This window comes from Papio anubis, chromosome 12 (assembly GCF_008728515.1).
Source record: "Papio anubis isolate 15944 chromosome 12, Panubis1.0, whole genome shotgun sequence".
Taxonomy (NCBI): domain Eukaryota; kingdom Metazoa; phylum Chordata; class Mammalia; order Primates; family Cercopithecidae; genus Papio; species Papio anubis.
In genome coordinates, this window is record NC_044987.1 from 122524602 (window position 1) to 122537699 (window position 13098).

Genomic DNA, 13098 nt, shown 5'->3' on the forward strand with positions numbered 1-13098 from the left:
CTCCCACGTCAGCCTCCCAAAGTGCTGGGATGACAGGAGTCAGCCACCGTGCTGCCCATTTTGCCATTTTTAAGTGAATATAGGAGCATTAAGTCCACTTACATTGTCGTCCAACCATCCCCACCACCCACCCTCAGAGCTTTCCCATAGTCCTGCACTGAAACTCTGTCCCCATGAAACACCAGCTCCCACTCCCCGCCCCGAGCCCCACGCATCCACCAGCCTCACCTCTCTGTAAGTTTGGTCCTCTAGAGGACCTCTTTTAAATGGACTCACACAAGACCCGTTCTGGCGTGACTGGCTACAGAGCACGACGTCCTCAAGCCTTGTCCGTGTCATTGTCTGTGTCCAGGTCTCCTTCCTTGTTGAAGGCAGAGTCATTTTCCACTGCGTGAATGGGCCCTGCTGGGTTCATCGATTCACCCGTCGATGGACCCTCGGGTTGCTTCTGCCTTTGGCTTTGTGAATAAAGCTGCAATGGACATTGCAATGTGCCCAGGAATCCGAGTCCCTGTTTCCAGTTCCTCAGGTAGGAGTCCCTCTGGCTGGGAGTGGAATGGCTGGGTCACACGGTCAGTCTATGTTTGGCTTTCTGAGCAGCTGCTGGACTGCCCCACAGCGGCTGTGCCATTTTACGCTCCCGCCAGCCGTGCACAGCGGTTCCAATTTCTCTATATCTTCACCAACACTTGTTATCTTTTAAAAAAAAAATCACCACCTGATATTTCCATGTGGTCTAGATTTGCACATCCCTAATAATTAGTGATGTCGAGTGTCTTTGTATGTGCCTATGGGCCATTTGTACATTTCCTCTGGAAAAAATATCCATTCAGGCCGGGCGCGGTGGCTCACGCCTGTAATCCCAGCACTTTGGGAGGCTGAGGCCAGTGGATCACCTGAGCTCAGGAGTTCGAGACCACCCTGGGCAACATGGTGAAACCCCATCTCTACTAAAATACAAAAAATTAGCCAGGCTTAGTGGCAGGTGCCTGTAGTCCCAATTACTCGGGAGACTGAGGCAGGAGAATCACTTGAGTCCAGGAGGTGGAGGTTGCAGTGAACCAAGATTGTGCCACTGCACTCCAGCCTGGGTAGCCGAGTGAAACTCTGTCTCAAAAAAAAAAAAAAAAGAAAAGAAAAAGAAAAGAAAAGAAAATCAATTGATCATATATGCCAAGGGTTATTCCTGGCTCTCTGTTCCAGTCCATTGGTCCATATATCTGTCCTTACGCCAGTACAGGGACTACTGTGGCGTTGTTATGCGTTTTAAACATAAGAAGTATGAGTCCTCCAATTTTGTTCTTTTGAAAGACTATTTTGGCTCTTCAGGGTCCCTTGAGATTCTATACAAAGTTTAGCATGGATTTTTTTATTTCTACAAAAGTACCATGAGAATTTTGATAAGGATTGCATGGAATCTGTACTACCTTTGGGTAGTGCTGTTACCTTATCAATATTGTCTTCAAATCCATGAACACAGGATGGCTTTCCACTTTATGTCTTTAAATAATTTTTTCAACAATGTTCTGTAGTTTTCAGTGTGCGGATGTTTTGCCTCTTTGGTTATGTTTATTTCCTAAGCATTTTATTCTTTTTGATGCTATGTAAATGGAACTGTTTTTCTTTTTTTCTTTTTTTTCTTTTTTTTTTTTTTTGAGACGGAGTCTCGCTCTGTCACCCAGGCTGGAGTGCAGTGCCTGGATCTCAGCTCACTGCAAGCTCCTCCTCTCGGGTTCCCACCATTCTCCTGCCTCAGCCTCCTGAGTAGCTGGGACTACAGGCGCCCGCCACCTCGCCTGGCTAGTTTTTTGTATTTTTTAGTAGAGACGGGGTTTCACCGTGTTAACCAAGATGGTCTCGATCTCCTGACCTCGTGATCCGCCCATCTCGGCCTCCCAAAGTGGGAACTGTTTTTCTTAATATCCTTTTCCCAATGTTCATGGCTAGTGTATAGCAATTGCTGAATGCTTTAATCAGCTTGAATAGTTTTGGGGTGGAATTTTGGGGGATTTCTATATATAATATTATGTCATCTGTGAACATAGTAATGTTGCATCATCCTTACCAATTTTAGTTTCTGTTATTTCTCTTTCTTGCCTTATTGCCCTGGCTAGAACAATGTTGAATAACACTATGTTGAATGCAAATGGTGAACACAAGCCTTGGTGTCTTTTTCCCAATTTTAGAGGAAAAGTTTTCAGTCTTTCATTGTTGAATATGGGATTGGCTGTGGGCTTTTTACATATGGCCTTTATTATGTTGAAGTAGTTTCCTCCTATTTCTACTTGGTTGTTTTGTCTGGGTTTGGTTTATTTTTAACCATGAAATGGTGTTGAATTTTGGCAAATGCTTTCTCTGCATCAATTGAAATGATCATGGGTTTTTTCCCCTTCATTCTATTAACGTGGTGTATTTCAATGGTTGCTTTTCGTATCTCGAACCATCCTTGCAGTCCAGGAACAAAGCCCATTTGATCATGGCATAGAATCCTCTTAAAAAGTTCCTGAATTGAGTTTGCTAGTATTTTGCTGAGGATTTTTTTCATCAATGTTTTTAAGGGATATTGGTCTTTAGTTTTCTTTGTTTTGTCTTTCTCTGCTTTGGTATCATTGTAGTGCTAGCTTCATAGAATGACTTAGGAAGTTGATATGGGTGCTGTTCTCAGGACAGCGGATAAATCTCAAGGGATCTGGTGGTTTTATAAAGGGCAGTTCCCCTGCACACACTCTCTCCCCAGCTGCCATATGAGATGTGCTTCTGCTCCTTCTTTGCCTTCTACCATGATTGTGAGGCCTCCCCAGCCATGTGGAACTGTGAGTCCATTAAACCTCTTTTTCTTTATACATTACTCAGTCGTGGGTATTTCTTTCGCAGTATGAAAATGAACTAATACAAAAGTGTTGCCCTTTTTTCCTCCAATCTTATGGAAGAATTTGATACATATCAGTGTTAATTCTTCTTTAAATGTCTGTTAGAATTAACCAGTAAAGCCATCAGGTCCTGTGATTTTCTGTGTTAGGAGGGTTTTGATTACTGACTTAACTTCCTTTTCTACATCTACTCAGTTTGCCTATTTCTTTATGAGGCAGTTTTGCTAGGATAGAGTGCTTTTGAGGAATTTGCCTATTTCTTCTAAGTTATCAAATTTGTTGGCAGATAATCATTCATAGCATTCTCTTATAATCATTTTTGTTCCTGTAAAAATTTGTAGTAGTATCCTTTTCATTTCTGATTTTAGCAGTTTGAATCTTCCCTTTTTTTCTTAGCCAATCTAGCTAAAAGTTTGTCAATTTCATTGATCTTTTTAAAGAACCAACTTTTGGTTTCATTGAAGGCTTTTTTTTTTCCTATTATTTTTTTAAATTCCTTATTTTATTTATGTCTACTCTAACCTTTATTATGTCCTCCCTTTTGGTAGCTTTGGGTTTAGTTTTCTCTTCTTTTTCTAGTTCCTTAAGGTGTACAATTAGGTTATCGATTTAAGGTATTTCTTCTTTTTTGATTTAGTTACTTCTAGCTATACATTTCCCCCTCATTGCTGCCTTTGTGTGTCTTATATGTTTGGATACGTTGTGGTTTTGTTTTCATTCAAGCTTTAAGAATGCCTAATATCTTTGGTGATTTCTTCTTTGACCTGTTTGTTATTTAAGGGTGTGATATTCAATTTCCTCATATTTGTACATTTTAGTTTTTCTTTTATTTTTTATTTTTAGCTTCATTCCTTTGCATAATACTTTGTGTGATTTCAATCTTTTAAAATTTATTAAGACTTGTTTTGGATCCTCTCATATAGTTTATCCTGAAGAATGTTTCGTATGCACTTGGAAGAAAACGTGTCTTCTGCCGTTGGTAGGTGAAGTGTTCTGTGCATGTACATTATGTCTAATTGGTCTCTAGTGTTGTCCAAGTCCTCTGTTTCCTTATTGATCTGTCTGGTTGTTGTATTGATTATTGAAAGTGTGGTACTGAAGTCTTCAGCTATTTGTTGTAGAACTATTTATTTCTCCCTTCATTCTGTCAATGTTTGCTTCGTATATCTTGAGGCCCTGTTGTTTGGTTCATATATATTTATAGTTGTTATATCTTCTTGTTGAATTGACTTTTTTTTTTTTTTTTTTTTTGAGACAGAGTCTCACTCTGTTGCCCAGGCTGGAGTGCAGTGGCATGATCTTGGTTCACTACAACCTCTGCCTCCTGGGTTCATGCAATTCTCATGCCTCAGCCTCCTGAGTAGCTGGGATTACAGGTGTGCACCACCATACCTGACTAATGTTTGTATTTTTATTAGAGATGGAGTTTCACCACGTTGGCCAGACTAGTCTTGAACTCCCAACCTCAGATGATCTGCCCACCTCCACCTCCCAAAGTACCAAAATTGCCTCTTTTATCAATATATAATGTCTTTCTTTGTCTCTTGTAAATTTTTTTTTTTTTAAGATGGAGTTTCACTCCTGTTGCCCAGGCTGAAGTGCAGTGGTGTGATCTCGGCTCACTGCAACTTCCATCTCCTGGGTTCAAGCAATTCTCCCTGCTTCAGCCTCCCAAGTAACTGGGATTACAGGTGCCTGACACCATACCTGGCTAATTTTTGTATTTTTAGTAGAGACAGAGTTTCGCCATGTTGGACAGGCTGGTCTCAAACTCCTGACCTCAGGTGATCCACCTGCCTCGGCCCCCCACAGTGCTGGGATTATGACAGGCATGAGTCACTGTGCCCAGTCTTGTAAACTTTCTAAAATATAAATAGTTTTGTCTTACAGCATAGCCACCCCAGCTCTCTTCTGATTATTATTTGCATTAAATATCTTTTTCCATCCTTTCACTTTCAACATATTTGTATCTTTAGTTCTAAAGTGACTCTGCTGTGGACAGCATATGGCTAGATCATGACTTTTTTGTTTTGTTTTGTTTGAGACAGCAGAGTCTCACTCTGTCACCCAGGCTGCAGTGCAGTGGCAATCTCGGCTCACTGCAAGCTCCACCTCCCAGGTTTACACCTTTCTCCTGCCTCAGCCTCCCAAGTAGCTGGGACTACAGGAACCCGCCACCATGCCTGTCTAATTTTTTTTTTTTTTTTTTAGTAGAGACAGGGTTTCACCATGTTAGCCAGGATGGTCTCGATCTCCTGACCTCGTGATCCACCTACCTCGGCCTCCCAAAGTGCTGGGATTACAGGTGTGAGCCACCATGCCCAGCCAATCATGGTTTTTTAAAAATTGATTCTAACCAGTCTCTGCATTTTAAGGGGGAAAGTCTCTGTCTATTTGCATTTAAAGTAATTGCTGATAAGGATGCACTTACCACTACCATTTTACTATTTTTTTATATGTCTTCTAATTTTTTTGTTTCTCATTGTCTCCATCACTGCCTTCTTTTGTGTTCAGTTGATTTTTTGGGGTGACAAATTTTTATTCCCTTCTCATTTCCTTTTGTGTATATTCTATAGCATTTTCTTTGTGGTTACCCTGGGGATGACATACAACATTCTAAAGTCATAACGATCTAGTTTGAATTGATACCAACATAACTTTAATTGCACACAAAACCCTCCTTCTACACAGCTCCACTCCCTCCCTTTATGTCATTGATGTCACAAATTACATCTTTATACCTGTGTAGTCGATAACATAGATTTATAGTTATTTTTATGCATTTGCCTTTTATATCCTGTAGAAAAGAAGAAGTGAAGTAAAATCAAATTTACAGTAATACTGGATTTTTATATTTGTCCATGTATGTAGTTTCACTGAAGATCTATTTCTTTTTACAGCTTTGAGTTACTGTCTAGTGTCCTTTTATTTATGTAGCATTTCTTGCAGGGCTTGGCTAGTGGCAACAAATCCCTTACCTTTTGTTTATCTAGTAATGTCCTAATCTCACCCTAAGTTTTGAAAGATAGTTTTGCCAGATATAGAATTCTTGGTTGACAGCATTGTTGTTGTTTTTTAATTTCAGCACTTTAAATATTATCGTCCACTACCTTGTTGGCCTTTAAGGTTTCTGATGGTAACTATGCTGCCAGTCTCCCTGAAGATCCCTTGACTGTGACAAGTAACATCTCTTGTTGCTTTTGAGATTCTTTCTTTGCTTTTGTCTTTCAACTGTTGGATTATAATGTGTCTCAGTGTGGATCTCTTTGAGTTTATCCTACTTGGAGTTTCTTGAACTCCTTGGATTTGTAGATTCATGTTTTTCATCAATTTTAGGAAGTTTTTGGCCATTTTTGTTCCTTTGAATTTTTTTGAGTTTCTTTGAATAATTTCCCCCTTTCTCTCCTCCTGTAAGACCTACTTGGTTGTCAACAACTACCTTAGACTCTGTTTACTTTTCTTCAATCTTTTTTTCTTTCTGCTCCTCAGACTTGACCATTTCAATTGCCCTGTCTTCAAGTTTGGCTGAGCCTTTCTTATGACTGCTCAAGTATGTCGTTGAGCCCCTCTAGCGATTTTTACTCATTTCAGTTATTATAATTTCCAAGTACAGAATATCTGTTTGGTTCTTCTTAAAAATGATTTCTGTCTCTTTGTGGGTATTATCTTTAGGCACAGGCATTGTTTTACTGACCTCCTTTGGTTCTTTGTCCATCTTTTGCTTTAGCTCTTTCAGCAACTTAAGACAGTTGCTTTAAAATCATTGGCTAGTAAGACTGATGTCTGAATTTACCCAGGGATAACTTCTCCCAGTTTATTTTGTTTCTTTGAATGGGCTGTATTGTTTCTTTGTAAGTCTTGTGATTTTTGTTGTTGTTGTTGAAAATTGGGGATTTAACTATTATAATGTGGTAACTCTGGAAATCAGATTTCCCCCTTTTTCTAGTGTTGGCTGGGTTTTTGTGTCTTCTTTTTTTTTTTTTTTTTTTTATTACTGAAGCCTGTAGTGATCCATTTGAGATGTTTTTAAGTGAATTTTGCAAAGGCTATTTCTTGATTTTTTTTTTTTGACAGAGTCTTGCTCTGTTGTCCAGGCTGGAGTGCAACGGCACGCTCACTGCAACCTCTGCCTCCTAAGTTCAAGCAATTATCCTGCTTCAGCCTCCCAAGTATCTGGGATTATAGGCACCCACCACCACGCCTGACTACTTTTTTGTATTTTTAGTAGAGGTGGGTTTCGCTACGTTGGTCAGGCTGGTCTTGAGCTGCAAACCTCAGGGGATCCGCCTGCCTCAGCCTCCCACAGTTCTGGGACTACAGGCATGAGCCACCGTGCCTGGCTGGAAAAGACTGTTTCTTGTCATGTGTGATCACAAAGTCTCTGTTCCTTAGCTTGTGTTCAGCTGAGGTTTTGACAGAGATTTCCTTGAATGCCCTGAGCTCTCCCAGTTTTTGGAGAGAAAGACTAAGAAAAGTGGAAGGAATTAGAGTCATTGATGGATATTGACACTAATTAAGGCACAGCAGCCAGGGAGGAATGAATAACTACGTGGTCCTGAAGCATCTCCCACAAGACACTCCTTAGCTCCAAGAGAGGAGATGACAACTTTCTGCCGAGACCAGCTCGGTCAGTGAGACCCTAACCCAGCGGCGCTAAAGGAGTTAAAGACACACACACAGAAATATAGAGGTGTGGAGTGGGAAATCGGGGGTCTCACAGCCTTCAGAGCTGAGAACCTCAAACAGAGATTTACCCACATATTTATTAACAGCAAGCCGGTCATTAGCATTGTTTCTATAGATACTAGATTAACTAAAAGTATCCCTTATGGGAAATGAAGGGATGGGCCAAAATAGAGGGAGGGTTGGGCTAGTTATCTGCAGCAGGAGCATGTCCTTAAGGCACAGATCGCTCATGCTGTTGTTTGTGGTTTAAGGCTGAGGCAGGAGAATGGCGTGAACCCGGGAGGCGGAGCTTGCAGTGAGTGGAGATCGCGCCACCGCACTCCAGCCTGGGCGACAGAGCGAGACTCCGTCTCAAAAAACAAAAAAAAAACAAGAATGCCTTTAAGCGGTTTTCCACCCTGGGTGGGCCAGGTGTTCCTTGCCCTCATTCCGGTAAACCCACAACCTTCCAGCGTGGGTGTCATGGCCATCACGAACATGTCACAGTGCTGCAGAGATTTTGTTTATGGCCAGTTTTGGGGCCAGTTTATGGCCAGATTTGGGGGGGCCTGTTCCCAACAACTTTCTAGTGGAGAAAACTGGCAGACACCCCTGAACCAAGTGATGAAGGCTGGCGTCCCAGTGCTGGGTCCAGCCGACATCACATCCTCTGGAGACACATACAGCTTCCCCGTGGTGACCCTGCCAGGGTACAGCCCAGCCGGAGCACGAGCAAACCTCAGACAGACTTAGGGGTGCCACGCAACATAACCAGCCTGTGCTCCTCAAAAGACCACGGTCAAGAAACAGAAAAGCTGAGGACAGGTTCCAGATACAAGGAGACTGAAAAGCAGGCAATGGTGGGACAGGTGGTCCTGCGCCAAATCCTGGGGTGGGAAAGTTGAGAGCTGTGATGGACGTGGGCAGGACAGCAGAGGGGTCTGCCTCTGGGCTGTGATGTCACGTCACTGACCCATCTGGGTGCGACCTCTGCTGTTTCTGGGAGACATGTCTGCATATATAAGGGTAAAGGGACATGCTTCTCAAACTCAAGAGGTTCAGAAAAATATGTAGCTACAGAGAGCAAATAGCAAAGTCCTTGGAACAAAATGCAAGCCCCAGAGCCTGGGGAAGGGCATGGAGGAGGTCTCTGCTCCACTCATTCAACTTACCTGTGAGTTCAGAACCACAGCGAAGGAGGACTTTCCCCAGAGGCATAATGCTGCCAGAGCAGGTCCTCTGCAGTAGCCCAGTGGGGCCTGGAATGCAGGGGTGCAGTAGTGAAGGGGGACAAAAGGGCAAAGGGAGAAGTAGAGGGCACACGTGCAGGAGGAGGAGGAGGGGGACACGGCAGAGCCAGCCTGAGCAGGCAACAGGGATGCAAGGGGCAGGCACGCCATGGCCAGATGCTAAGGCCAGTGTTGGGAGGGGTCCTGGCCCCTGCACTGTGGGTGCTTCGTGGCTCCCTAGCCCTGAGAGTCTCCTGGGGAAGCGACACCCCCATGCAGGGCCAGAGTCTTGGGGTGGCTCGCAGTGGCAGGCAGGCGTGGCCTCAGCGTGGCGGGCAGGCGAGGATGCGGGCAGGTGTGGACAGAGGACAAGGCAGAGGCAGGCCCCTTGGCCGCGTTTGCTCAGGATTAAGACAACTGGAGTCAGAGCAAACAGGAGTGGGGTGCACGTTGTCCTGGTTCCCTGCCAAGTGTCCGCAGCAAACAGGCCCTCCCTTCCCTCCAGGAACCCCGATGTTGACTTAGAGCCTACGGGGTTGGCAGAGGGGCCAGCATGGCCCCGTGTGGCCAACGCCACCTTCCCCAGTGGCCCGGTGCTGGGTGAGGCACCTGATACCAAGGCCAGCACTCACACCCAAGCCCTACAGGCTCCTGCTACCGCTGGCTCCTGCCCCACCTGGCCCCAGGGCCCCTGCAGGAACTGGGAGAGGGAGATCCAGGCCCAGCCCAAGGGACTCACCGTGGTCCTGGCTCTGGCGCTGGGATGGGGCAGGCCGAGCAGCAGAGGAGCAGCCTACCTGCGGGGCCCGACCCTCATGGGACACAGGCCCAGGCGTGATCCCTGCCCCTTGCACCTTCGGGCCCTGCCGCCCTGTCTGTGCACTCAGCCTCACCAGGGCCCTGCCTGCCCTACATCTGGGATGCAGGTGATGTTCCAACAGCCTGTGTGGTCTGAGCAGATGGCGGCGAACGTGCCCACACCCCTGTGGGGTACAGAGTCTGAGCTGCTCCAAGGACAGTGGTTAGTGAACTCTGAACTCTGACCTACGACCCCATTCAGAGGTCAGAGTGGTCAGAGAGCCTCAAGGGGCACGATGAGGACTTGTTTGTGGCGGGGGGCTTGGCGGTCTGACCAAGGCCTCATGCCCGGCTCTGCCCAGCTGTGGGGACACGAGGGGCAGACTCGCTCATGGCCGGCCTGAGGCCTTGGCAGAGCTTGGGTGAGAGCAGCTGCCAGGCCCCTTTCTCAGAACTTAAGGTCACTCAGCACCGACCCTTTATCACCAGGAGGATGGTGGGACTGGCTTGGGGTTGGCAGGGGCATTGCCCTGAAGTTACTGAGCCTCTGGATGGACAGGCTTCTGCCCAGCTGAGCAGACCCACCCTCTGCTTCCAGGGTAGGGGCGAAGCCCCAGGCCCAGCTCTTAGCAGGGATGAAGGAGGCATTTCCAAGCCTCTGTGTGTCCACGTCCATATGTCCGCATGTCCGCCCAGGGCCTTGCAGCTCTGTCCGTGCAGCATCACGTAGGCAAACAGGAGCCACCGCACGATTCTCCAGAAGCAGAGTCTGCAAACCAGCCCGGCCGGCGCTGCTGTGGAGACCCAAGTGTGGGGCGGGGGACATGGCCCTGGGGACAGCTGAGACACCCCGGGCGAGGAGGCTGGTCTCAGTGGAGCTACCAGTGGCTTCCTGAGCTGGGCACAGGTGCGCAGGTCCACGGCAGGGGAGTGGGGTGCCAGGAGCAAGGCCATCGTGCGTCTTGGCTCTGGGGACCTAAGGCACATCCTGCCAGCAGGGTGTGGCCTGGTGACCTCCTTGCCCCCAGGGGCTTCTTCTGGGACCCTGTGAACTGGAGCCGGCCTGCCAGGGTCCCTCCCGGCAGGACGTGGGTTCTCGGTTTTCCCTCAATTCTGAACCACCCTTTTGTGGGAGGGTGGAAGCTTGAGAGCCACTGGCTGGGGACATCGGCTTGGGGTCCCTTCCCCGGCACCCTCCTGCCGGCCCCTGCCCAGGCAGCCTCTGCTTGGCCTCTGAGGCCCCCCGGGTGGGTGCTGGGCGAGGCAGGGTCCTGAGCCCCGGGGCCTGCAGGGGTGGTTCTTCAGGGCTGGGCCCCCTTCTGGGCAGGACGGTCAGAGGAGCAGCCCCCAACCCTGCCCGGGTGGGAATGAGCCTCTGGCTCAGCCCAGCCAGGGAGGAGCCAGTGGGCGCTGGCCTGGGACGGGTCTGGATGGTTTGGGGTGCAGGACCTCTGCCTCTGGTTTGGTAAGCACTGCCCTCGGGGCCCCTGCAGGGTCTGGGACTAGGGTGGCATGTGGTGGGTCGTGAGCAGGGCGAGCTCCCGGAGGTGACAGAGCCGCCCCCACCATTGGCAGGGGCCCAGCCAGGAGCCTCTGAGTCCCCCAGGCCCCACAGCTCAGCTGGCTCAGTCTTCATTGTCTACCTTCATCTGGTGAGGGCAGGGCCAGCACAGGAGCCCCCACCCCACAGTCCCCACTAAGGGCCCGAGGCTGGGGGGGTCCCAGGGGTGGGCTCCGAGGGCTGAGGAGCCCCACATTTGGAGAAGTGGGCGGGCTGGGCAGGGATGGTTGTGCGAGGCAGGGAGTGGGGTGAGTGCCGTGAGGGGTGCATGCCACCTTCGGGTAAACAGTCCGGACGACGATGGGCGGATGAGAGCAGAGAGTGCAGCACCGGCGCGTCCTTCCCACAGGGCCCGTGTCGAGGCCGCCGGACACACCGCAGCCTCCCAGCCACGCAGTCCCGCCTGCAGGCATCTTCTTTCGGACCCGGACTTGCGGCTCTCCACGTCCTCGGGCTGCCGTGTCGACGCCTCCCAGAACCTCAGTCATAAAACTGTCTCTCCAGGGCCCAGGACGCACATGCTCTCTCACGGTCACCTCTGACGTTTTATTTTTTATTCTATTCTGTAAAAATGCAGCCGCCTGGATGTGACCTCCGGCTGGGTTTTATGAGCGTTCAGAAAGCCCCAGGGTGAGTGAGAGGCAGCAGGATTTGAGGCAGACCTCGAGGTGCCTCTGCTGGGACCTCCAAAGCCCCCCGCACTCGGCCTGGCCTGGCCACCTTTCCATCCGCCCCTGCTGGCCCACCTTGGTCCAGCCACCGTGGCCGGGGGCTCCCTCGCAGCCCCGCGCCCAGCGGGACTGTCTGTCCTGTCATCCCCGGCCCCACACGCACCCCGGGCTCCCGCAGGCTCTGGTCATCACACCCACAGTTCTAGCCCCAATATCTTGAATTCTCCTTTTCTGCTTCATGTTGCCCTGTGGCTCCAGTGTGTGGTGCCTTCCACCAGGTAATCTCGTCTGCTCTGCTCACTGTGAGGGCCGGGCTCCATCCCTGGGCTCTGGGCGTGAACAATCAGCCCCCAAACCCTGCAGGCCTCCCGGCAGATGCTCAGGCGCCAACAGCCCTGCACACTGCTCCTGCAACACGATGAGGCCCCAGGGACACGGGCACCTCACCGGCCCCTCAGTGGGTCTCTTTGGCCTGCGTGGGCCGGTCCACGCAGCACGGCTGCCGGAAGCCACTGTGACCTGGGGGCAGGGGTGCTTTCCCTGCTATGGTTGCTGGCAAGCCCTCCTGGGTGGCAGGGCACTGCACTCTTTGCTCATCCCTTTCCAAATCCACCTGGATATTTGAGGACCTTTTTCACTCTGGGTAGATTCTACAATGAGTTTGCCAACTTCCTCTAAAGCTCTCACCAGCTGCCGTCAGCCTGGGGGAGCCACGCCTGTGTGTGCAACGCCCCTTCCCTCTCTGAGTCCTCCTCTGCATCCCTCCAGCCCGCTGCTGGAGACGTGAGTATTCACCGCGCAGCTTCAACACAGCCGGAGACGCGGTCGTTTTCCGGTGGTGGTCCAGCGTGTGGAAGAGCGGCGCTGACTTCGGGCCGCTCTAGCCAGGGCTCTGTGGGGCTGTCCCGTCGGCGCCCGCGGCTCCTCTGTTGGTTCAATTGGATTCTCTACATAGGGGGTTATCTCTTCTGCAGTCTTTTGTCCCCCACAAGGCTGCCCCTGGGTCAGACACATTCCGGGTCCTGCCTAGGGACATTCAGGCACACAGTCGGTGCCCGTCCTGAACTCAGGCACACCTGGGGGCAGGATGCGTGTCCAGCGTCCAGCAGGAGCTGTGCCCAGGTGCGTGGCCAGCCCCGGGGCAGCTGCTCTGCTTCTCCACGCTGGCCCCAGCCTCCTTAAAATCATCCTCAGGTCTCTCTGTTCCCAGGGCTTCAGCTGGCATCCCTGACACTGCAGCGTCCATCTCTCTGCGCCTGGGCCAGGCAGGTGCCCTGGATCTCTGGTTGCTCCAAGAAGCCACC